General features: G+C 37.8%; 2 non-coding genes across 2 annotated transcripts; one reads left to right on the forward strand and one right to left on the reverse strand.

The window, feature by feature from the left end:
- Positions 1-8,679: 8,679 nt before the first annotated feature.
- On the reverse strand, positions 8,680-8,751 carry trnac-gca (transfer RNA cysteine (anticodon GCA)). The gene has a single exon. It is a non-coding gene; the product is annotated as a tRNA-Cys (tRNA).
- Positions 8,752-9,850: 1,099 nt separating this feature from the next.
- trnac-gca (transfer RNA cysteine (anticodon GCA)) lies at positions 9,851-9,922 on the forward strand. Its single transcript has one exon. It is a non-coding gene; the product is annotated as a tRNA-Cys (tRNA).
- Positions 9,923-13,579: the final 3,657 nt, after the last annotated feature.

The raw sequence follows: 13,579 nt of genomic DNA on the forward strand, positions 1-13,579 counted from the left end.
CCTCTCCCTCTGCTCCGCTAGCAGCATCTCCAGGCTTCACTGATGCCTCCACCTTGTCCCGCACAGGTTGCACAGATCAAACTAATCGGCTTTCACAGAAGCTGGACAAACATCTGTCCATCATAACCCCCCCGAATCATCATATATGGGTTAAATGGTGGCTGTTTTGATGGAGAGAGACCCACCATAAAACCAATGTGTAAGTCTCAATAAGGTCACCTGATAACAATATAACAGCACAGCTGAGGACCGACTGCTGTTAAATGTTCAGCTTAAAAATCACAGGGGGTTTCTTATATTGTGGTTCCCCTTCTACTCTAAAGCGACGGGATAAGCTTCTTTGTTATGCACTCAGAGATATTCACATCACCAAAGGGAAAAAAAATCCGGCATAGCTAAAAATGGAAATCTTATCAACATTTTCTGGATGTCTGTATTTTTATGAGTGGCAACTTTCTTCAAAAGAGTCCCTGAATAGATTAAAAGCATTCATGCCAAGAGTGACATTGCATCAAGTTGAGTTCACCCACAGAAGGTTATCAGCACTGGTAATCACATCGATTTCATATACTAAACTCTACCAAATTGTATGTTGCTGGTGCATGTATTCACACAGACACACTAAAACACAGAAACAATGAAACTTACGTGCAGAGTGCTCAATGCATGCAGCCATGAAACACAAATAAACCTTAAATTCCAAAGGGTTGAGTAGACAGTGAACCCCAATTTGGGCCTCTGGATTATGGAACGTGTAGCGGAAGACATAAAGGAACAAGAAAACCTCACTAGCGTGAGATAAAAATAGAAGCTGCAAAACATTTTGTCGTGTGGCCATACGTGAACTCCAGCCTGTGAGAAGATCTTGAGACGAGGAAGTCTTTGGTGGAAACAGATGAATGTTATTCTTCTGGTGTTTTGCAGGGGGGGGAGGCGGGTTCTCAAGAAACATTTCTCCCTGTGTATTTGTGGGAAACTGAAATTTTCCCTCATTAACAGTGTCCGAAGGGAAAAAAACACAACGGTAAACCAGTTCCATATGTTACAGGAAGAATCTCTGAGGCAGCAGCAGCCTCTCTGTGTGCATCTGTGCTTTTAATTCAGCTTCATACAGAGATTAAAAAAATAAAATAAATACATGCGCTTTTAGCATAGCGATATAAGTTCTCCAAAAAGAGTTTTAATGGCTTCAGGAAGTTCAGGAATACATTGTCACATTGTCACCAGACCTTGTAAATATATGTCCTTTGATCAAGAGGTCTGAGGTTTGGCTTCCTGATCAGTTACAGATGAACGATTAATTCCTTTGTCATCACTTAGATTCACTGTCAAATTAATAAAAACAAGAAAGCAAACACATACAGACAAAACACAAGTAGCAAAGTAAAGTGATGAAGCAGCATACTCACTCTACTCCTTCGCTCTCAGATGCCAGGTACTGTGTCCTTTGTCTCTCAACCTGAGGCCCCTCATCCCTTTATCTGTCCCCCTGTCTCACTTAGCCTCCTTTACATATTCCTTAACCTAGGCTGACATCAAACAGCCCTGACCTAAAATCACCATCGGCATTGCGACGACAAAAAAAACTCAAAACAAAACACACAGCTCTGCCACCGTTCTCTCGTGGAGAGCCTCAGCGTGTGTGCTTAACCAAGTGTGAGCTCTTCCTGAAAGGGAGAGGAATGAGGGAGGCTGAGCATCTTGCCTCTCTTTCCCTGTGGTACTCACAATGGTCCTCACTTACCCCCTCATCCCATCCAAACTGGGTCATGGTTGGGGGTTGGGATGGGTGTATGAGCATTTGCATGTGTGGTGATGATGGGGATGAGGGAGAGGAGGTGGGGGGGATTTTAATACCCCTTGGAGGGGCAAAGGGAGGGGAAGTCTGGGGCTGTCAGACAGTGATAGGGTTTTGGAAAGGAAGTACATGTTTTTGGAGGTAAATGATATTCAGCTCACTGATTTTTTGAGACCTCTGGCCACCGGTGAGGAGCAGGGCAGGATGAGCCTTTCAGGAACGGGTAAGAGTAACATTTGTGTTTTTGAACACTGTTATCATACCATTTAAATGTGCAACACTTAACATTTTTACACTAGTAAATCCTCCCCAAATTCATTATTAGAGTATAATTAAATGAGAACATCACTGAAAAGAGTTTCTAGCCTCTGATGGCCTCTATTCTGTGTTTTACATTGTGTTTAACAAGTTGGTCCACCAATCCAGACTGAAATATCACAATCACTGTACTCCTTTAAAAAAAAAAAAAAAAGTCTTATACGTGCTTAATATCAATGGATCTCCTGTTTACTTATGGATTAATCGCCATAATTTTTTTAAAGACCGTAATGGTTCCCAGATGATGTATCCTAATGACTTTGTTGACCCCCTCACTTTTCCTCTAGCGCCACCATGAGGCTGACATTTATGGTTTTTAGTCAAATGTCTTGACAACTGTGGGATGGATAGCCATAATATTTGGTAGATAATGATATCCCTCCAAGGATGAATCAAAATCACAAATCAATTTGATGATCCGTTGACTTTTCAACATGCACCAACATCCGGTCAAAGTTTTAATTCATTCTGTAGCCTACTTTAGTTTATGAACAAATACCTGCAAAATGTATGTTCCCATCAACCTCAGCTGTACTTTTATGCCAATTATCAAAAGTTAACATGATAACACTTTAAAATATCTGCATGTTTCATCAGCATTGCTCTTAAAGATTTTTAAGGGATCAATGATGGCTATTGGATTTTTTAAAAACTCGAGTAATAGTATCGATCACGAAATTACATGAAACCTGGAGTCTAATGTGTCAAAGTATTGCCACTAACTGATGACCAACACACTACATTCTATGAATGCCAGTGAATTTGGGCTGTAAGATGGGACAAAAAACTGCAAACTAAAAAATAATAACAAGTATTTACAGAAAGTTAATAGAAAAGTCATGAAAGGAGACTGAAAATATTCAAATACTCAGTTGACCTGGACCATTCTTGAGTTAAATACTTGATGTCAACCACACATACTGTAGTTTCGGCTTGCTGAAATATGAGCATGTGGTCATAATCTATCACTTTCAGCCTCTTCATGCCCTCCTCACTCCATCACTCTCTTTCCCCTCCTCATGCCCTCTCAGTCATAATCATGCAGCGCTATGAACAATAAGAGATGTTCGTTTGATATTGTCCAAATCCACTCACCAGTGACGGTTGTTCAAATTAGGACTGCACGCCCTATCTCAGCCTCTTTTTCTTATCTCTCTCTTCTGAGCGGGCTCAATTGCTATCGTCAAATTTCACAGATCACACGCTGAGAAATCAGAGGGCATAAATCCTCTTTAAATTCATATCATGTCGCTCAAAGTCCACAGCTTCTTTTATATATATATATATATATATATATATATATATATATACATATATATATATATATTTATATTTTTAAATGTATAGCTTTTTTTCATAAATGTGAAGTTGATATGTAGAGAGATGTTTTGGTTTGTTTGGGGTTTTTTTTTTTTTTTTTGGGGGGGGGGGGGGGTCATTTTCATACAGTAATAACCATGATAATTTGATGTGCTCATCTCCTTTGATGTGTGTAATTTTATGAAGCCCTTTCTTCAGTTATATTGATACTTATAGACGACCATGCTCAGTGTGAGAATGGTGTTGATAATGGATTTGACTGATGATGGCGATACTTATTTATCTAAACCATCACAGGGAAAAAATGAGCTAAAATGTAGTTGTGTTGGCCTTGTGAGCATATCACCATACAGTAATGTAACTGCTGGACTAATGTACTTATACTAAAGGTCTTTTTCTTTCCATCTTTGCAGAGATTATTTATTACTTTAATTTTCTGCTGACATAAAGTAGAACAACTCCCTGTTCCTGTCACCGCTTGTTTCAGACACAAATGGATATAGCTTAGACTTCAGATCAAGAGTTCCCCAAAAGAACTTATAGTGTACATATAAATCTACAATATATGAAATATTAGCACTTTTTGCTTTAACTCATCACATCATCACTCTGTTCATGTAGCAGATTTTCAGGAGATGCCACCCCACTGCGTATAAAACCAGCTCTCATCTGCTTATCAATCAATCAATCAATCAATCAATCAAACATTATTCATATAGCACCTGTCATACAAGTAAATGTAGATCAAAGTGCTTCACAGTTGACTGACAAGCTTAAAATAAGACAGAACAAGTGTAGACCAAGGACAACATGAAGAAAAAGAATAAAATGAACAAATTACAAAGAAAAAAAGAACATAAATTGAGACGCAAGAGAAAATAAAAATGAAAAAAATGTTTATTTGAAAAAGAGAAAATATAAATAAATAAATAAATAAAGATAAGCAAGAATAAGAGAAAACATTTATTAAAAGTTAGAATAAAAACTAGGTTAAAATATCAAAAAGACCCAAAAAATGAAATAAAAGAGAAAAAGTTTAATAAAAGCTAGACTTAAACTAGGTATGTAACAGATGAATAAAATCTATAAGAAGATAAAACTTATAGAATGATAGTAATAATAAAATGACAAAATAAAGTAGAGCGACATTTTAAAACATTAAAAAAAATTGAATAAAAATAGAATAAAAAGACTATAAACGATTCTTAATCAAAAGCCAGACTAAATAGGTTCTCAGCTTATGTTAAAGTCATCATCATTAAAACTACCATCTTGATCTATTGGTGCCTGAGCAGTACGAAGAGCGAGTACTGAACAGCGAGTACTGATCTACTGTTCAACTACAGCACAGCATAACCTTGAGCGCACTATTGCTAATTTACCACAGTTTCACTGCTTAAATTTATGACTAGCTGTAGAGACAGCTCCTGCGGTGCACCTCTTCCTGCTGTCATAGTAGCCTCCAGTAACTCTTTACAGACTTTTCTGACCTCTGCCAACTTACAATCATGATCTCATTTATCTTCAATGGAGCATTAAAATATTAGCTGTCCGTAAGCTGCAGCTGCTGTAAGCATGGTATAATGCGCTGATTTCCTACATAGATAATACAACAGAGTTAATGATGCAGTACTAGGTTGGTTGACTCTGGCTGGCATTTTAATATGAACTCTGTCTTTCATTAAACACTCTAAGGCCGACTGGATCTCATTCAGATAAAGATCTAACAAAGTCAAAACCATGTCATGCTGGTTAGGTTGTGTAGCCTGGTGCTTACTGAAAGGAAGCCAGATTACATCTGTAAAAAGCCAAATAAAGAGATATAAAGTACACATCTGCATTATATCTGCAGATCTATGACAGTAATAATAATAATAAGAAGAAAAAGATCGAAGTAGGGCATTAATGTCTTAAGGGAAACATAAATATATAAAGTTATTACATGCAGTTAGAGGCATATGTAATATTATATTACATGTAAACTTAAACATTTAATTTCCCATGGTGTACCACAGCTTTAGATTTAATTGCATTCACTACTTTAGAAGCTTGTCTCATACATGTATATAGGCGTAGAAGACTTCACAAACTGATCTTATAAATCTTCTTCATGATTGGAAGATTTAATATTCTGAGCACATATATGCAGCCTTCAAATAAAAAACAAACTACATGTCATATCAGCACGTCAAAAAACAGACTGCCTAGATGGATTGGGACGACTGTGGTTGCTTAACTCCCATAATCCCTCAGCCTGTCTTCATAATCCAAGCTAATTTGGCTCATTTGGCAGCGAAGTGTCTATGTAAACATCAAAGCACTATTAAGAAGAGGCTTGAGTGACAGATTTGTCCATTGTCCACTCAAGCCATCACAGAAATCTCTCTATTACGGTTGTAGACTGACGGGTTGCTATTAATGTGCGTCAAGCCTGGGAATCATCATGAAATGAGGACTTCAGGGAATAGTATGACAATATGATGTGTTTGGGTAAAGCTGTATTTGAATGGCAACTTCCTGATGGTAAAGTTTGACTGACTTCACGCAAAACAGTAAAAACCCCATCACTACAACCTGTGCTTTAAATACCTCATAGTCACATACCAGTCTACATATTTCATACACAGAGTCACAGCATGGGGGTGGTATCTGTAAACATAAACACTAAAATTGGCAAAAGACGCCAAACTGCAGTGATATATTGACAACAACAACAACTATAGTGGAGCCTTGTGACATTACACTGAATCTGTGGATTTTGGTCTGATGAGAGGAAGCTCAGGATAAGCTTGTGAAAGCTTACAACCTCTGTTACTTAAAGCCCAACCCCAACAGACAGCAGTGAGTATCATTAAATCCAAGTGTGTAGGCGTAGTATTTATTAAATGTCACCAATCTTTGTTCAAGTTATTCATGTTGCTTATGAAGCCAGAGAAGTGCATATTTAGTATAGGCTGACTACTCCCTTTGCAATAGCACCATTTGGATATTTGCTTTTGTTCCAAGAAGACAACATGTGATCATATGATTTAATATGTGAATTAAAGATATCCACAAACGCCCAAACGCTATTATTTATTCATTTATTTGTCTATTAATGTTTTGATATCTATAATACAGTGTAGATACACTCAATTCTAGGTGGTATAGTTGAGTGGTAGAGCATTTGCAAATAGTACTTGTTCATTTATGCACTCTTAAACATTTTGTTGTAACATTGTTTTTTGCTAAATACACAATTGATCCATGCTGTTTAGAGCCTGGCCAATATGGGATTTTTGAAACCGATACCGATTTTAGAGTGGACAAATTCATAGATAACCAATATGGTGGCCGATATTGAATTTTTGAACTAAATAAAAATAGACCTTTTCTATGTGGATTGTTCACAGATTTTGCACTGATATAACTAGGCAAAGGTACTCAGAAGGCTGCTTTATTTAACAAGTAATGAAGGATATTTAACATTATACATTGTTAAGCAATTCTAGAAATGAACATCGACAAAATAAAGAATAAATGAAAATAAAATAGCTAAATAAACATCAGTACTGTGCAGTATCAGTCATTATTTCAATTGATTGAACTCAAATCTTAAATGCCTTTTTTTTTCTCTTGCTTATCAAAAAAAAAATCATCTTTAGTAATATTTCACTGTTCATGTGTAGGCTAACATTAGCGGTCACAAACAGTAACTCATGGTTCGCTGCTGCCAAGCGAAGAGATGAAGAGCAGCAGCGATGGTACATCGTATTCTGCTGCACACATTCAAGGGAAACTTTCAATGGTGGAAAACCAGATTTACTAAATGTAACAACTGTAATTATTATTAGATGCTCTGATGCTAACCTTTCAGTCTGCTACATTACTGACTGTACTGACTAACTGCTAACATAACCAACACGTGAAAAGCATGAGCCAGAGACCGACTTGATGTTATATTATATATATTCAAAAGGGAAACGATGGTTTATTGATGGTTCATTGTTTATTTATTTATGAGTATGGATTTCACAAACTCATTGGCAACTTGTTGTCTCCACAATACCATTTGTTCTGATGCTACTCCGCCTCACTCACATGCTGCAGATAGTGCTGATAGTATTGTAAACAATGGAGCGCACTCTGTTGGACAAACTACGTAATAACACCATGTCTAAATTACCCCAAGCATCATTTTCTACATTATATGTTGTGTAAAAAAAAAAGTTTTCATATCGGTGCATATCAGAAAAGATGTATGCCGATACTGTTATATCTGTGAAAGGCCCATATCAAAAGCACCTTTATTATCGGCCGATATGGGCCGTTTTCTAGGAAAGTGGATCAATTAATTGTCAATTTACCGTATCATTTATTAATTAATTGTGTTAATTATATAAATTGACAGATATTACTTATATTAATGCAATTCAAATTACTACAATATCAATAGGCTCATTTGGGGAAGTGAAATGGTTTTCTTCAGTGAATCCACTGTATTGGGTTTTGGCTGTATCATCAATTCATGTTAGCTGAATGTGCTTAATCATATGTGGCATTTTGTTATAATAAGGATAAAGGAAATTACTTAACTTAAGGTAAACAGCATTCGCTGTAAGTCATTGGTCAGACAACATATTATAATGCTAGAGGAGTCTAAATATAAACACAAATCAAGCAGTGATGAATAACTGAATAAGGGGGCATTTGACTGCAAATCCCTCTTACCGTTTATTTGTGGTTCGCCTTCTTCTGTTTAATTGCAGGAGTCTAAAATAGTTGCATCAAGCAACAACAAAAAATGTGGTCAATGTGGTTACTGCAGGTTGAACAACAGATTTCGGATCACATTTCTTGTCATGCTCATGTAGACAGTTTGACTGCCGGCGTTTGTAGGGGAAAAACATTCAATCAAAACCTCACCAATATTAATGTTGCAATCAGAGAGGAGGAATTTATTACCTGCAGTGTGATTTGTAATGTCTGGCTAGGAGCGGAAACCTGTAGATTGTCAGAACACACTGTAGTGCATAGTTTGACACCTGTGACTGAGATGTTACAAAATGTTCTGTGTTTTATGCCAGTTGTTTTCAATCTCACTGTCAGGACTCAGATTCCTGCTAGCTGTATGTGAGCCTAGCCTCTCCATAAAGGTTTACAATGGAAACCTAAGCAGAATCAGTGTACACTGTTGCCAAAACAATACGAATACAAAATGAGTCACACGTATGCGATTTAGTTATGGACATAAATGGCATGATAGGGGGCACCCAGAGTTGAACTGGGGACCTCTTGATCTGCAGTCAAATGCTCTACCACTGAGCTATACCCCCACCTACATAAACAAAAGAAAGCTTTGTATTGAGCTGCTTTTTGTCCAAGCCATACCTACAGTATAAGGAATAAAGCATATGAGTGGACACATGTATACATGTCTGAATCTTAGCTTGAAAAAAGCATTCTGTTAATAGAGTCATGTCATAATTTTACATTTTCACTGTTTCATTGTTATATTTCTTCACTAATCTCCTTTAAACTACACTTGATTGATTGACCACAGTTATTATACGGTTTGTGTATTTCCCTCGCTAGTGTTTATACTATGTTTAACCCTTAACTGCAAAAAAAGTCCTTGGGAATATTAAACGCTTAAACTGATTCTTGTCCATAATTAGCATGGAGCAAATTAATTAACACAGGCTGAACAGAGTCTACAGTATCTCCACAAACACATGTTAATTATCATGCACTAACATTCAGCTAAGAGACTCACATGCTCATGGGTGAACATATGCATGGACTCAGAATTATGGAAGCTTTTAGGAGACTATATTAAAATGATAATGTAAACCTGAAAATGAAAACGTAATTCCACAGTAGTATTATAATTTCCAAATATGTATATTTCATTTGAGTAAAAACCAAAATAAAAATGCAATAATCCAATTTGCTCAGTTTCACTTTTTTGCATTAAAATTAAATGTCAAATGCTGTTTACATATTGTTTTTTGGTTTTTTTAATAGTTAGAATTTAATTAATTTTAATTGTGACTTGCATAAATGGGAAATCAGATGATATTGTTTATATTGCATTTTAAATTTCAAATTTGAATGAACATTTGACTCTTGTCCACTGTACAGCAAGGTACAACTTTGGAAATTCAGATTTTACATTTCATTTTAATATGGTCATATGAGACCCATATGAGTATGTGAAAATGACAAATGTGCAAATTGGATTAATGAATTAATTTTCACTCATATAACACATATGGAAAATTATAATGCTATTGTGGAATTATATTTTCATTTTCAAGTTTATGTATTTTAATAAAGTCTCCAATAGGCTTCCATACAGGAATGTTTGTGGGTGGAAAACAGCATTAAATAGGACATTTAGTCGGATGCATTTCCTCACATGAAGTATATGAAGGGGGTATAGCTCAGTGGTAGAGCGTTTGACTGCAGATCAACAGGTCCCCAGTTCAACTCTGGGTGCCCCCTGTGTTTAAACCCATCCATACAGTTTGTGTGACCTAGCTACGCTGCATGTTTAAGAAAATAATAGAGAGACTTACAGCTTGTTGAAAGGCCTTAAAAGTGTGCAAGCTTGGAGTTTTAAAGCTTATAAGCACAACTACTACTACACAAGCTGTTTTCTAGAGATACTAATCTTATTGTTGCACATTTCATTTGATCTCCGTTTGCTCATATTACTCTATCTTTAAGAGATGATTTAGCACCCAACAACTCTACAAAGTAAGACCGTAAGATCCCTGTATTATTCCCACCACCTTACAATAATCTTTTCGCAACTGTCAGGCCGATGTGGTTCAAGCTCAGTGCACTCAGCTGCAGATAAAAGGACCCCTTTTTAAACTCTTGGTACCCCCTCTATAGATAATAAATATTATATACAATCCTGGTTGTGACTCCATATGTGGAATACTACCCTTGTTATATTTATCTCTTTAAGCTTCCACGGGGCAGTTAACGTGTTCTCCATCTGCAGGGCAATAACTGAGCAATCAGATGATATATTGAAGAAAATCTCGCAAACCATGGAAACTATTTCTTATTTTAGGAAGTGTTTAGTATTGCCTACAATTGGAACTTAATGAAGCCACCCCAACAAATTTGCTGTAATTTACATAAGTAGTATTATTACATTTTATTGTGGGCCATTAATGACAATACATTTCTGGAATACTCTTTTTGCTTTTGCACACCGACAATGGATAATCATTTTTAATAAACTGCTTTCTCCTCAGTCATCATTAGCTGGTGCATTTAATTTATTTGCCATTTCTTTTGAACCCTATGTAACTTACTGCAATAATTTAAAAAACACTACATATGTTATTTTATTAAAGCTGCGGACTCACGTTGTTTAAATACTTGTGTAACTCTATCACATGTACAGCAGCACGACTGCACATCTAATGTTTTGTCATAAAAAATCTTGAACTCATCAGCCTTTAGATTTACATCTCTAATTAGCATGAAGCAGCGAGTTAACCTGAGGTGAACGGATGCTCGGGCACTTCCGTGTGCATACGTTATCATACATAATCATACATGCACACACTCACACGTGGAAGCACACAGCTATCATATCCTCAGGCTCCGGCTCACCTGCAAACTCACAGACTCATTAGAGAGCGATGGAGGAAGAGGAGGAGGGAGGGACGGTGGGGAGGGTTGAAATGGGAGGAGTCTAAGGTTCTATGTGCGTATGATGACGTTCACTTGGCAAGAGTATGCAATATATGATGAATAAGAAATAATTAAAAAAAACAACCCTCTTCTGTCCCAGTAACCAAGTTTAAGGGCATTCGTAATGCAAAGTGCTGCTGGGGGGAAAAGCTGCTCTGTGGTCGTGTCTGTGTAAATGTGTGTATTCTAATGTGTGTGTGTGTGTGTGTGTGTGTGTGTGTGTGTGTGTGTGTGTGTGTGTGTGTGTGTGTGTGTGTGTGTGTGTGTGTGTGTGTGTGTGTGTGTGTGTGTGTGTGTGTGAGTCAAGCTAAGAGTGACTCAGAATTACATGTTTCTTGTCTCTTGTTGTGTCTTCGGGCATGGATGGTGCGTATTCAACGTGTGGATGTGTTTACTGTGTGTGTGTGTGTGTGTGTGTGTTTGTGTTTGTGTTGTGTGTGTGTGTGTGTGTGTGTGTGTGTGTGTGTGTGTGTGTGCGTGTGTGTACATGTGCAGAGCACCTTTGCCTCTGGTGACAGGTTTGGAGGGCAGAGGGAACGTGTGTGTGTTTCTGTAAACATCTGAATGTGTATGTGTGTGTTCGCAGACTGTACATGTGTGTTATTCTTATTCATATTATTCACATTCTCCAGGGAAGTGGCCATGGTCTTTCATTACAGTGTGTGTTCACTTGTCTGACAGATCTGTTCCTGAGGCAAATGCTGCTGAATCTAATCACACCTGGATGAACAGTGTGTGCCGCTCCCTCTCGTTCTGTGTCTTCTAAGACCCTATTACCATGCTAATAATATCCAACAAATCATACAGCAGTTTCACCTTGATGAGTCTACACATCAGAGGGGCCATACAGAACATACAGGATTAGGGGATGACTTCATTTTGCACAGCGCATCTTTAATACCATGCAAGCTGAAAAGCCGGGCAGAGGGAAGACGGTGAAGGAAAGGAAGGTTTCTTTAAATAACATTCCAAAAAAGTATAAGTACCACAGCTGGTTCCAAAATGATTGCCAACTACTTGTTTATGCTAGGACTAGCTGTCGCTCAGTGACAGCTAGGACTAGCTAAACCTGCATGATCCATGATGATGAAGATACAGAAAAATTAAAATTCACGGCAAAAATGACATATTGTACCCCTCAAAATTTCACAAATCATCCTCCTTATTAGGAGGCTCCTCATAGCTCCATAGACCCTGGGAGAACCTACGGTGGCCACAAAACTAGCTAAAAAGGCAAAAAACACTCTCAAGCCAGTGATTTGTCTGTTCTGGGCTACAGTAGAAAAATGGCGACCTCTGTGGTAGAGGACCTGCTCTCTATGTAGACATAAACGGTTCATTTTAAGGTAAGGCTTTTAAAAACTGCATAGATGAAACCATGAAAAAAACAATGTTATCTGAGCAAAAAAATATTATTTGTTTAGTAAGGTTGTGTGAGAAATGAAACATAGAAGTAATGGAAGAGAAAGTGAGATTCGGAAACGCTAATGTGGAGTTTAAATGATTTTCGCAATATGTGGGAGCAAAAAGAAAAGCAAATTCCAGCAACTTGTCTTCTCACAGCTGCATTTATTTTTGCAGATCTTTCAGGTTTGGTAAAAATATCAGTTAGAAAATCTAACATTAGGATAAATGAGGCTGAGCTGGCTGTATAGGCACGCTGTATTCACTGTCCTTGCTTATGTATCAGTAAGGGACTTTGGTAACCCACTTATGCAGCTGGATTTGCATTGAGTGAATTGAAGCGAAAGATTTAAATGGCATCAGTCTTGCTATTAAAGCACAGCAAAACATCAGACAAACAGGGAGGAGTAGCTCTCTCTCTCTTTCTCTCTCTCTCTCTCTCTCTCTCTCTCTCTCTCTCTCCCTTTCTCTCTCTCTCTCTTTCTCTCTCTCCCTCTCTCCCTCTCTCTCTCCGTATATGTGTGTGCGTGCAGAGGGAGTGCTGTCCCTTGCCTCTGCTCAGTGTGTGCAGCAGCTGCAGCTTTCAGCCTCAGTCTACACTGTAGGGGCCATTCTGCTGTCTGAAAGACTGATACATACAAAGAGCAGAATGGTGATGAGAGATGACTCGGAGGATAGCACTGATGGTGCCTTTCAAATACACTCGTTTCCCCCATCCTCTGCATGTTGCAAATTAAAACATTTGTATGAAATGAAAACAAAAACCATGCTTCCAGGTCAAAGATTCAAAGCGAGCTCTAAAATAAGGGTGACACCATTACAGGAGCTGTTTTTGGACAAGATCACGACGGTAGCGCAGTTATCAGAGTGTGTGTCAATTTCACCATCCGGCCCGAGGGCAGGGAAAGAGTGGATCTTGACTGAATTGGAAAAAAATAGTCCGCCCTCCACCACTGATCTGAGGTCTTATCCTTTGCCGTCCTCTATCTGCCACACTGAGAGAAACCCCCCTCCACCACCACCACCACCACGAATACAGAT

This window comes from Scomber scombrus, chromosome 18, assembly GCF_963691925.1.
Source record: "Scomber scombrus chromosome 18, fScoSco1.1, whole genome shotgun sequence".
NCBI lineage: Eukaryota > Metazoa > Chordata > Actinopteri > Scombriformes > Scombridae > Scomber > Scomber scombrus.